Source organism: Eubalaena glacialis, chromosome 12, assembly GCF_028564815.1.
Source record: "Eubalaena glacialis isolate mEubGla1 chromosome 12, mEubGla1.1.hap2.+ XY, whole genome shotgun sequence".
Taxonomy (NCBI): domain Eukaryota; kingdom Metazoa; phylum Chordata; class Mammalia; order Artiodactyla; family Balaenidae; genus Eubalaena; species Eubalaena glacialis.
In genome coordinates, this window is record NC_083727.1 from 42,734,369 (window position 1) to 42,748,194 (window position 13,826).

At 35.7% G+C, this 13,826-nt stretch overlaps 1 protein-coding gene across 4 annotated transcripts in view; it reads left to right on the plus strand.

The window, feature by feature from the left end:
• Positions 1-13,826, plus strand: part of FAM184A (family with sequence similarity 184 member A) — a 113,384-nt gene that overhangs the window by 73,826 nt on the left and 25,732 nt on the right. The window lies entirely within an intron of this gene.

Consider the following 13,826-nt stretch of genomic DNA (forward strand, 5'->3'; position numbering starts at 1 on the left):
GGTACATACGTGCAGCGTCTTTCAAGAGTACTTTGAGCCTGCCAATTTGTGACTGGTATTTCATAATAACTTACAATGTTACTCTGGAAAGGGAGTATACCTACATGAATATTTATGAGCTTTTGTGAATAAATAAATCTGAAACCTTTGAAACAAAAATAAGAAAACAACAACTCTCATTAGAAGTTGGTCACCATGTTAGCATTGCTTATTAGTTACCTTCTGTATACTTATTTTACATTTCTACTTCGGGATCTAGAAGGACAAGTTTTACTGGGTAGAGTGGTACTACTCCTCTATGATGTTCTGTACTTTGGAAGATTTAATTTTATCATATAATTCAACTACATGATAAAAATGGAAAACATCCTTAAAAGTCCGCCTTGTTTTTCAATCAGGAAGTATTGACATAGACATTTTCTGGCTAGATTTGGCACTGTAAAGAGGGCCCACCACTTCTCCCACCTGTTTTCTATCAAATTATTTTATTCATTATTCAGTTACTCTTCCTTATATTAAATTGTCAGATTTCCTCCATGCTTCTCTGATATTCTTTTTTTGTCTTGTCTTTTTTTTTTTTTTTTTGGATACCTAGTCTACATTGTTCATTCCCGAGAGGACATAATGCTTTGCATCTTGTTCGAGGTCTGTGTATTATAAAATACTTTATTACATGGGGCTCCAATTTTTGCTAGCTTGATAGAAAGAATTTTTTAATCAGTTTTCAAAGCAGATTAACCATAAATATCAAGATAACCAAGAATTAATTGCCTCCAAAGGTAAAACTGTTCTGTGCTGCTTCAGGCCATTTCCAAAATTACAGTATCTTCCTTTCTCACCACTTCTAAAATATGTAGGGCACACACATTACTGTAGATAAGCTGGCAAATAGCTGTTGCATCCAGGATTGCCTACCTGAAGAAAGTTAAGAAAACAACTAAACAAAGGATTTCACGTTAAAGTGAAAGTGGGTATTATGTTAGAGGTTTCACTCTTTGTAGACGTATGAGATGACAACAGTTCTAGCAAGCCAGCAATTTTTTAATGGAACTTTGTTTTGGAAAGAAGACCCTTCCTGGCCCTTTGGATCTTGTTCTCTTGATTCTTTCTGATACTTTCCTAGAGGCTGTGCTCTGACACCTGTTCCACCACTTTCCACTTGCCTGATTCCTGCTCGGCCCAGCTCCTTAAACCTTCCACCCCCAACCCTGACCCCTACAGCCATTCCACTCTATTCACCCAGCACAGCCTGCACCCCTCTGCACTTAGGGAAAACAGACCTGGCTTGGGGTTCGTGACATTAAGGAAGTAAGAGTGGAGAATAGAATGGGAAACAGCCAGGGCCTAGGCAGAAGCGTATGTTATGAAAGGTATCAGAAGATCTGCACTTTCATGTATTTTAATTATTTCTGAGTGAACTAAACACAAGTCTAACTTTTGTGCCTTAGCTTACATGTATTTCATCCTACTCAGAGCAAAGAAGAAGTAAAGTAAGTTGTCTTTCACATGAATTTAAACTCTTGAGAGTTAAATTTGATTTAAACTAACCCTCATAGCCTACGTATCAGAAAAATGGGCATAGAAAAGCATAAGAATTTCATTTTTCTTTAATCAGATGCTTTTTACTTTATGAGAAGTTCCAAAAGCTATTATTTTCATTCTGTGCTCCAATCAGAGTCTAATTTTATATCTTTAAGTTTTCTTTTAATATTTCATTGTGTTCTTTTTTTTCTATTCAATGATTACACTTTAGTGCAAAACTAATTCTTCTTCCTGGGCTGATCAGTGTGTACATTTGAATTCCTTGAAAGCAAAAGAACTACATTGTTATTTTTCAACTCTGTTTCCCCTGTGATCGTATTTTCTATTTGTGATCCTAAACTGTCATCATTTATTTCTTTATTTCACCTGTTTCAAGGCAGATTTAATTTTGGGTCCAGTATGACTTCATATTCCAGTGCCCTCATTCAGATCAGTGGACTGAGAAATTTGAGAAGCGCACGGATCATTCAGGCATAAAATTATGGAATTTTGTAGTTTATGTGTGACTTTCCATTTTGAACTTTGAGGCCCCAAGGTCATTTAGCTGGTTATAGCGATGTATATGACACAATTTTTACTCTCCACATATTTACAGTATAATAGGGGAAAGATTTGTATACAGATACCTACAGTAAAAGTCACTATGTAGTAAGTGATTTTATAGATGGTAAGGACAGTTTGTACTGTAGGAGCGATGGTGCAGCAGCTCTGCCAGCTCACCAAGCTGGCTGTGCACGTACCTTCTCAACTTCACATTCAGGGTCATCACGGCGCTGGCTTGCAATCATCCATGGTGGGAGTGTTTACATCACAGATACAGCAAATGCTACAAATGAGGGCTTTGTTTTTCAGAGAGCTGTTAAACATTTACCAACATACTGCTGGGTAAGAGAATAGAGTAGAGAAAGAGTAGTATAACCAGTGTGATTGAGAAAGAGTTCATTGAGGAGGTCAGCTTTAGTGTGACTCTTGAATAAGGTGAAGGATGAACACAAATATTTTTATTCATTTACCAAACATTTAATTGAATATCTCCCAGGCACTGTGAGGAATACAGAAAAATAAGAGGACAGTTGGGGAGAGAGGTCATTGTGAAAAACTTTGACTTCTAGGCTTGGGAGTTCAAAGTTCGCTCAATAAGCTGTGAGATTCTATCAAAGGTTTGTGGACAGAGGAATCACATGCTGAAATTTTTATGTTAGACAGCTTAATATGGCTGTGATGTTGAAGTGAGGATGAAATGGAGCCATCTCGATATAAATACCTAAGTTAAAGTGTCTGCAGCAGAACTCTTGAATGCGTGCCGTGCACCCCTCTGCCGTGCCAGCCTAAGGCAGCCCGCCCCTCCTAGACCCCGCCATTCCTTACTGCTCAGCCTCCCCTCTCACCCTGAACAGCCAGCCTGTCAGCACTTCCTGCTCTCTACCTTCACAGTAAGTGAGCCCGCATCTGCCCGTCTCTCACCGCTTCCTGCACTACCAGCCCAGTCCAAGCCATTTGCAGTTCTCTTCTGCACCGCACCTGGAACCTACATTTGGTCTCCCTGCTTCTCCTCTTACCTACCTACAAATTGCTTTCCAACCGGCCAAAGTGGTGCTCTTAAAACATTAAGTTGGATGAAGTTATTCTTCTGCTTCAAATCCAACAGTGACTTCCCATCGCGTTTAGAACACAATCCACATTCTTACTATGGCCTGCCGTAGCCTCGTGATTCGGACCTTGTGATTTGGCCTCTGGCTGCATTGTCCGTGTCATCTTCTGCCACTTTCTCCCTTCTTTTTTTACAGTCATACTGGACTACTTGGAAGTTTCTGGACCACACACACCAAGCTTAATCCATCTCAGGGCCTCTGCATCTGCCACTCCCTCCAAACGGAATCCTCTTTCCCCAGATCTACATGGCTTGTTCCTCAATTTGTTCAATTCTCTGCTCAGATCTTAACTCCTCAAAAAGATCTTCCTTGACCACTTTAAATAGCACCCTCTGTCACTCTCTGTCTTCTTATTCTGCTTTGTGTTTCTTCAGAACATTTGTTTCTACGTAGCATCATATTGATTCTCTTCCCTATTAGAATGTAGTTCTATGAGAGCTGGATCTTTATCTGTATTGTTCACTGCTGCATCCCCGGCAGCTTAAACTGTGCCTGGCATGTAGTAAGCCCTCAGTAGTTGTTGAATAAAGAAAAACTGAGGCACGGCATCCAAAGAGGAAGTTGTCAAATATATGAAGTACAAATAATTCTACCCAAATAGGACCTGAGTTAAGTTTATTTCACTGAGAATTACCAGAGAAATTGTAAAGGAACAAATCATGTAATTTGATGGAATACTTTGGTAAAGGAGAAGGAAATGTTAAAACTGACCCAGGATTTGAAACCAGGATAATGAAAAGAAGATCATCATCTGAGACAGGGAGGTCACGACAAACTACTTCATTGAAGGGGGGTGAGGTAGTAAGTTTGGTTTTAGACGTATTGATTCTACAATCCCAGGATATTTTGGCATTTGTCACACTCAGTAGGAAAGAACAATGACATGAATAAAAAACAGAGCATTAAAATCAATGCTCTTGATCAAGAGTGACTGAAAAGCCAGTTTCTTAAGGCTGTTGCAGACCACTTTCTGATTTCTAGACTAGTGCTGTCTAAAATGGTAGTGACAGGCCACCTATGACTGTTCAGCACTTGAAATGAACTTCATCCAAATTAAGATGTCAGTGTAATATTTATACCAGGTTTCAAAATTTTAGTATAAAAAAAGAATATGGAATGTCTCACTAGTACTTTTTATATAATTTCATGTTGAGATGCTAGTGTTTGGGATATATTGGGTTACATATATGCCTAAAAATAATTTTACTTTTTTTTTAATATGGCTACTAAAAAATTAAAATTACGTATGTGGCTCTGAATTATAATTCTATTAGCACTGGTCTAGACTATTTAGAACGCAAAATTTTGAGTAAATTTGGCACTATAAGCTCAGGACTCATTCTCCTGGCTCTCTCTCGTAACTCTTTAAGAAGTTTCATGTTAGGAAGAAAGAAATTCTCTCTCTTTAGAAATCATATTTCTGTCTATTGAAAAAAGATTATATTTTCATCAGTTTTATGCCCATTTTAAATGAGTAACAATAGTACCTTTTAATGGAAGAAGAGCTGCAAGCAGATTCTGAGGTAGAAGGAATAGAAAAGGACTTGGAATAATCATCTCTTCTCAGCTAATTCGAACCATGACCTTGATGGAGGCCCTAAGCAGTGCCAGGAGTTCAGTGAAGCTGACCCTGAAGGTTCAGAATCCTCTCCCTAGAAATTAGGAGGGCAGGAACTATGTAAAAGAAACATCAGAGATCCAGCCTGAACCCTGGGAAAAGAGAGGACTTGGGTAAGGAAGAGGGAAGTCAAAGGAAGAAGAAGCAGGAAGACAAAGGGAAATAACATGGAGAAAAGAGAAAAGCCAGCTAGAACAGAGAGTGGGAATAGCAGGCACGGCTCAATTTTGCTTTCTCAGAAAATGTGGAATGGAATTAAAGTCTACCAAAAACCAGCCAACATCCATTATACTTCATTCTTCCTACTTCAGTTCCTGGATTCAAAGTTAATTTGCAATATTTTTCTTAGTAAATATGGAAGTTTTAAATTTTTCTTCAGTCAAAAAAATTAATGACATTCTTACTTCAACTATGTCATATCCTCTTTTATCAGACCTATGTTATTTTTCTGCTTGAGTTTTTTTTCTTCTAAAATAAATAATACTAAATTGCTTTCTGATTAATTTGCAAATCTAAAAATATTTAATTTTCTTTTCCCTGCCAAAAACTCCCTTTTGCGAATTTAAGTCTATCCAGTTTTTATATTGACATCTTTAGGAGAAGAGAGTGAAGAGATGAAACTATGATATCTATACCTAACTTTAAAAGAGATGATAAAATACTGGGTAGTTTTAATGTGTACTGAGTGTGTGTGTGTGTGTGTGTGTATCTGTTCTGCAAAATACTATAGTAGGACTGTGATGAAATGCAGAACAGTTTGTGCCTTCAGGGGTACTAGGGCCCAGAACACACCTGAAAAATACTTAAGAACTTCTAGATGGCATTGTAGTAATAAATCAATTTAATCTATTTCTATTTCCTATGGCAAGATACTAAAAAGAATTAAAATATTTTGGATATGAAAGCGTTCAATGGATGTATGATTATAAAGTTATTTAAAGACGTAGTCTCTGAGAAGTGTTAAGATTACCTAACATATTAGCTTTTCTCTACCTTAATTTCATTTAAAAGCCAGTTATTACTAATTTAGTTAAAATATTAAACAATTGTTCATGACTTTTTCTTCTATTTTTTGCTTCAGGAGAATTATTAAAGTTGTGATTCCTACTTCTAATCTTAGGTTTATTGGTTGCTTTTCTCTAGATATTAGTATATTTGAAATTAATATTAGAAAAAGCTTTACATAATTTAAGAAATTACAGTATTGTATATTAAATATTTCATTTTGGAACATTTTATTAAGATCTAACATATTTTACTTGAATTGCAACATAAGATTAGTGTAGATATTGCTTCAAGGAACTTAGAAATTTAACAAATGACATTTCTTTTGTTAGTAATGAAAATTTTATTCTATCTATTGGCATTTGATGACATTTTGACATATGTCAAAAATTCAGTGCTTCTGATATGCCAGGCACTGTGTCAGACCAGTGATGGGGTTGTAATGATCTCTGCCTTCTCATTGCTTATAATCTAGAAAAGAAGGCAAATAGAAATAACAGCGTGACACATTAATTCATTACAACCATGGGACACAAGTGTATGTACCATGAGGACCTAACATAGTCTGGGAACTTGGGGAAGGCTTCTCTGAGTGGGGGATCCTTTACCTGAGACCTGGAAGAGAAGCAGTAGTCAGGCCAAGAGGAGAAGGAGAACAGCAATGTGGGGAGAGGGGGAAGTATGTGCAGAGGCCCTCAGCCTGCCTCCAAATACCTTTGTTCTGGGGAATAGAGAGCTAGGAAGGTGGTAGAGGTAGGCAGGGTCGGATCTTGTTTGCCTTGTTGAGACTTTAAAGTGCAATGAGGAGCTACTGAAAGGTTTTAATCAGGAGCGTGACGCATTCAAATATTGAAATTTCAAAACTCTGACTGCGGTATGGAGAACAGAATAGAGTAGGGCAAGATAGGTGCCATTCAGTGTATGTTGCTTCCCTCTTGGCAGTCTATCTTTGTTCAGATTAATATTTTCTGAACAAATATTTAGTATACTCATTAGTTCATTTCTCTGAAGGGGTACATTTCTAAGTCTTAGATTCTGTTGGCTTTTGTCAACAGGATTTAGGCAAGATATACATATTTTTTCTAAATAATTTCTTTCTTTTTCATTATCTAGAAATTTCTCATTACTGCTTATGTTACTGTGGGGAAAGGGAAAAGGTAGAGAGTAGTAAGAACTAACTCAATAGTAAAAGTCCATATCATTCATTTAGTCTTTTAGTAAACATTTATTGACCACTTACTCTTTGCCAGGTACCAAGTTTGGCAATTTGGATACAAAATATGAACAAGGCAGGGTCCTCTAAAAGCTTATAATTCAGTGGATTTCAATAGTTATATACCAATATGTTTGCAAACTACAAACATGTAAAAAACCTTGTGCTATTTTCTAAATGAATAAACTGAGGTTTAGAACAATGAGATTACTCCTAAGAGCATAGCTTCTTATGTACAAAGCTGTAAATTTCTAATTAAGTGCAGCAATTTTTAGTTATTTTCAGTTTTCTTCCTCACTTAGCTGAAAGTCTTATTATATTCATCCATCAAGACTAGAAATGCTGAAACACATTAGTAAGCCTTCTATGCTGAAGTATCCAAGTGCTCTCAGTGAGCTGAAGAGGACCTCTTGAGGCCTTTTTCACTCATCTCAAAAACTAACAAGTAGCTTAAGATGCTTTAAAACAAATTGACTATTATATAGGGCATCGATTTTTATTAGCATGGATCTTGCTTATATAGAATATTGCCAAATAATATTTTTGCATACAGATTTTTAGTTCATCCGATATTCTTTCAAGCAAACATTTACTTGGGGGATCTCATCCAGTTTTGTGGTTTAAACACCATCTGTATGTCAGTGACTTCCAAAGTTAAATCTCCAGCCTTGATGTCTTCACCTAAATTCAGTCACTTGGTTGTCTAATAGGCATCTCAGGCTTTGCATGTCTGACTCAAAAGTATTGATTCTCAATCCCCATCCCATCATCTTCGCTTCTTGGCACTGCTTTTTGCTCAAAGGATGAGGAGTCATCCTTGCTTTCTCTCTTTCCTTTATCTCTCATGTAATGTCAATCCTGTTTATTCCACCTCCAAAGCATATCCCAGCGCCACCTGCTTCTACCTCCCTTAGAAAACACTAGTCCAAGACACCATATAACAGCCTTCTATCTAGCCTCCCCAATTTCACTTTTTTCCACAAACTTGAAGTAATCTTTTATGATGTAAATCGGATCATGCCATTTTAAATGTCACGTTTTTCAAAAGATCTTTCCTTACCATCAATCCAGTATCACCTCTAGTCGTTTCCTGTCACATCAACCTTTTTTGTCATAATATTTACCATGAACTTTTTCTTATTTTTTGTGTACGTTTGTTTTACTATCTTATTCAGTTCTCTATATCACTCTGTACTTCCTGGAATATGATAGTACTCTAATAAAAAATTTTTAAACAAAAGAATAAATCTTACTTCGTTTATGTACTCATCAATAAGGGTATTGTGACCCAGTACCACTGTTGTGCCTTTTCTAATTGCTGTTGCCAGGTCTATGGTGTAAGTCACCCCAGGGCACAGCTTAGGGACCATGCCTTTGGTTTAGATATTTCCATGGCCTGCCAACAGTATGTTGACAGAGTTAGTGACCATATGAGTTTAGATTCCAAATGTTCAAATATACTCTTAAATAAAATCTAAAATCTAGAATTCCTACAGAAGAACCTCTGATCTTTCATACTGGTCTAATTTATCAGTTAGTTCAGGAATCCTAAATAACATATATATTTTTGTCTGATGATACCTTGAAGAGTGAAAAAATCTACTTCATAAGTAAATGCCATACATTTTACATTAACTTCTAATGCCAGAACATCAGTTCAGAGAAATACAAAGAGGTAAAAAAAAAAAACTACAACTAAAAATCCCTCAGATTTTCATAAGTTTTGTGACGTCTGGAGAAGTTAAGTGTCTCATTAGTATATAAAGCATATTATGAGTATGAGAAAGCATAAAGAAAAAAAATAAAATTAACAAACTAATTTATTTAAAAGTATGAGAGTTTAAACTAAGAAGTTATGGTATAATCAAATAGAAAGTTAATCATTTTTCTCAACTTATTTTTTCAACTCTGTGAACTATATCCTAAACTAAATTTTGTATTAGTCTTAAGTTATTGGTAAAAAATTGTTTACCAAATAAAAGCTAGCTTTAGTTTATGACACACCAAGGGATATTCATATTATGAGGAAAGAAAGAAAATTATGTTTTGTCTAAAAATTTGATTAGTGTCCAAAGTAAAAACCATTTTACAGGAACTTTTCTAGTTATATTAATAATATAAATTTAAAATACTATTTTGTATCCTTGGAAGGCAAAAAAGTGAGGCAATTGAAAATGAAATCACATTTTCCCCACATTTGGGGGAGGGAGAGTGTGTTTTTCCAATGGTTTGTCACGCAGAATTCCAATGAACTTCTAAAAAATGAACCTAGATCATACATAATTTTACCAAATATATCCTAGAAGATAGGGTTGAAAAGATATGAAGGCATCTCTTCTTCCTTTCCCCTGAGTATAAAACCAGGTCATTATCAAATCTTTATATTTTCAATGATTATCCATATTTATTTCTGGCCCCCAAATTATGTAGTCAATCAAGTTAGTGTTTCAGTTCTCATCTGCTCATTTCTCGTAAGAGAAATCCTTCTAAAACCTACTCCAGTGCCAAGTGGAATGCTTTAAAGCATCATATTGCAGATTTCTGGGAGGCATTTAGAACAGTAATATTCCTTCTAGGTGCTTCAGTAACCATTATCTTTTAAACTGACCTCTGGTTTACATGTACTAGCCTTTGGTCTCTTGCATAGGTAAGTCTGCCAGCCCACAAGCATCAGACACTGTTCTAAGGGACTATAAATAATTTAGACTCTATGTTGCAAATTTCTTTTTGTCTGATTTCTTTCTCAGAACTGTCTTCAACTTATTTTTTTCTTGAGCATATTGTAATTAATGTTCTGTGTGTTACTCTCCCTTTTTATTCTTCTTTCTTTCACTTAGTTGATTTCTGAATGTTTCCCTTTATTTCTGTGATCTTTTTCATAGAGGCACTCTCTGGGTGAAGCTTTGCATAAATCTATCAACAATGTAAGTGAGCGGCACTTACAATTTGTACACAAGGGCATGTTGCACTTTTGGTTTTGCATAAGCATCATCACCGCTTTAAAGCTTTAACTTATGATTTTAAAAAATACACTTTTTTGGCATTCAGTAAGATATGTTTTGTATATGGGTAACAAAAGCTTCTAACTTTCAGGCATGCATTTGTGTATGTGCATACATCCACCACATTGTATTGATAAGCATGTATTTTATTTTAAAGCCAAGCAAGATTTTACCTCTCACACGTAAACTTCATTATTTTAATGTTTACTTTGAAAGATATAGTAATATTTTTGAAAAACTATTAAGTTGTTGACTCTCATAAAAATGGAAATAAATGTATTTCTTCTTTTGTTAAACTAGTTTATGTTTTGAAAAAGTAGTATCAATTGACTTCTTAAGAGTATTAGATAGTTGTGCAGGTTCATAGATTCAGAACATATTTTACATTTTAATGTTAAAATTACTAAAAAATTTAAAGCAAAATGGAGTAAATCCCTTTCCTAAGAATTGGCAAAGCTATTCTTCTACTTATGTACACTAAAATGTGCAGAAATTAAGCTTCAAAGTTATATTCCATTTAAACACTCATTAAAATTTTTTTTCTTTACACGTGAAGAGAGAAAATGAGATTTATTTTCACATCAAACCCATACCCAACTTGTTTTTTTTAAAATAAGTTAACAGACAGCTAAGCATCTTTGAATATTTTTCTTGATATCCTAGGGCAGAGGTCAGCCAGCTTCTTCTGCAAAGGGCCAGACGGTAAATATTTCTGGCTCTGTGGGTCATGCAGTTTCTGTGGCAGCTACCGGACTCTGCTATTGTGTGAAAGTGGCCACAGGCAATACGTGAATGAATCCGTTAATCTACAGAAACAGACTGTAATGTGCCAATTCCTGACCTAGAGGAACCAGGTCTTGAGTCTAGAGATAGCCTGTGAAATTTTGATAACTTCAAAACTATGTTCTCATACCTTTCTAATTTCTTTCTACTATGCAAGAAAATTTTTATCTACTCTTTATATTCAACTTTACTGTCTATGTAAAAATTAGAAATACATGAATACATTTAATGCCAGCTTCTTTAATATATTTTAAAGTAAGCAATAAAGATATTTATCTCAATGTTGGTGAAATAAGGCTACATTTAGAAATTTTTTTAAACAGTCACATAGAACATAGTAAGAATTTGGGCATGATTGCTATATTAATCCAGACTTTTTGACATACGTGCTAATTGGGATAGAAATAAGAACCCAAATAAGATATGAGTATTGTCAAAAATTAGTTGAGTTGTACTTCAGAATACTTGCAATGACATAGTCACTTCTTTCTAAATAGTTATAAATGAAAAGGTGTTCATTAAAATAAAAACAACCTTACTGAAGTTGAATCTATTAGTAATTGAAATGAGACTGCGTTGACTCATCTCCTACAAAATAAGTAAAAGGGGTTTGTAACACACTGAAATCCCCATTCATTAATTCTCTTTTGTAATATCGTAGTCATTGAGGATGAACTCGTCACTCAGTCATCATCCAAACAAGATGGACCTTGTCAGTGTCATTCAGCAGGGTGAGATCTACCCACCCACTCCACGCACTGTCTTCAGCCAGCCTTCCATGCAAGAAGTTTCCCACTATATGCTGTCTTGTTCTAAAAAAACAAGTGATTGTTGATTCCTCTGTTCTTTATAAAAGCTTTATAATTTTTTCCAACTAAGAATGAGAGGATGATTAGAAACATATTTCAGAAATATCTTAAGGACATTAATTAGGCATTACTGTGGTTCTTAATCAATAAACTCAGTTTATAGGTCTTAGAAAATACCAAAAAAATTATGAACAATTCAGAATTTTTCAGGATGGTCATAATTTCAGAAGCTTAAGTTTACTTTTCTTAGCTAGACTCTCCAAAAATAGCAAATTAGAGGTTAAAAAAGGAAAAAGCATAGAAAGAATTAAAATATTCAGACACCTTCAAACATTTTACATGAGCATTTATGTAAGTTGTTGACATAGTAATAAATTATCCTTACTGTCCTCTACTAAGCCTATGGTAGCAGTTTTTAATGTTGCTTTATATATTTGAAAGTATTGAACTAGATATTAATATCATGTGGTTTAGACTTTCTAGTAATTTGTGTTGGCCTTTCTTGTCAAAATTAATAAGTGTTCTGGCTCAACACAACTCCATACCTATAACTTATTGAAAAACGAAATTATATTTACACATCCTATTTTTCAAATTGCTTTTTCTTGCTAATTTTCTTGTTTTCACAAAAATGAGTGAACCCTCTCACACAAAACCTCTACCCTAAAAAGCAAATCATTTTTGAAAAATCATGATTTATAGAACAGCCTTCTTCAAAAACACACAGAAGCACAAGATAAACAGTTCACCAATATCTTGATAAATTGATCAAAACTACAGGAAGAAAAAACCACAGGTATTATTACTTGAAAATATTTTGTTTTCCTCCTTGGTCTCATAAAATGAACGGAGAGCAGAGGACAGAGCAGAGGACAAGTAAAAGGCCAGGGCTTCAAAGACTTCTCTAGACATTGCTTTAAGGTTATTATTAAAGAACCAGCCAGAGTCTTTCGTTTTATGAATTCTGGGGCAGTGGTTCTCAACTGTGACTGTGCATTAAAGTCATCTATGAAACTTAAAAATGAGAGATATGTACAGCCTTCTGATAGACTCATATGTGTGTGCATTTAGACCATTTGTTTTTGGAGAGGGGGGTTGGTGCAGTGTTTATAATAGCTAAACCAGGTGAGATGATCTGAATTTCTGTCAGGAAGAATTAAAGTAATTATAGTGTATTTATATTTTGGAATGATGTCTATTAGGATACATTTGGCTATAAGCAGCAGAATACCCAGGTAACAGTGGCTCAAGCTGTCAAGGTAATAAAGTGCTCAGGTACTTTCTGTACTTCTGCTTTGCCATGTTCAATGTGTTAACTTTTGGACCTCAAGTTTATCATGTCATAGTTGCAACATGGCTGCTACAGCTCCAGCTGTCATGTTCTTGAACAACTGTGCTAATGCAAGAGACTCTCCTTAAGCATTTTTTACTTTTATCAGGAAATAAAGTCTTTCCCCTCCCCCCAAATTCCCCACATACTTCCTTTTAGCTTATTAACTAAAACAGGGTGATATGACCTTAGAGTTAGATTACTGTGACTTTCTTATCCCAGTCATAATTCACTCCTTGGTGCTGGGAGAGGGGCGTACCATCTTGAAGACATGGATTTCCATTCAGTCTGTGAACAAACTCAAGAGATCAGCTAACTGGGAAGAAAGGAAACTGGGGGGGATGGGCATTTGGGGAGGCAAGAAACAGTGCCTGCCATTCGCATTATATGTAGTCATTGAAAAGAATGGGGCATGCCTACATGTCATGGACTGTGTACCCTAGAAATGTCACCGTGCAAGGAAAAACAAACCTCTAAAACCAAACTTGTTGGCCTCCCTAATGTAGAAATCATTGACCATCATTGAGCAAATCCATGAGTATACTCATCTTGAAGGGAGCTACATAGACTTGAGTGTTTAAAAAGCCACTCTATCACATAGCAACACCTGCAGGTCTGGACACCCTCCCTCATGGTTTTGCAAATGAAGTAGTGTTTATTTCTCTGTGTAAGACATAGGGAATGTCTGTCCCAATCAGCAGCCCCATGGGTCTCTGTTCCAGCTACTTCGGACATTAAGCACTGGTCTCTTGAGGTGTGCCCTGGGGCCCCCAAGTAACTTTTGTAAGACATAGCCAATATTTTGTCATATCATGGCAGCTGTACTCTCTACATGGTGAAAAGCATCCACCCGTTTACACACAATGTAGTTT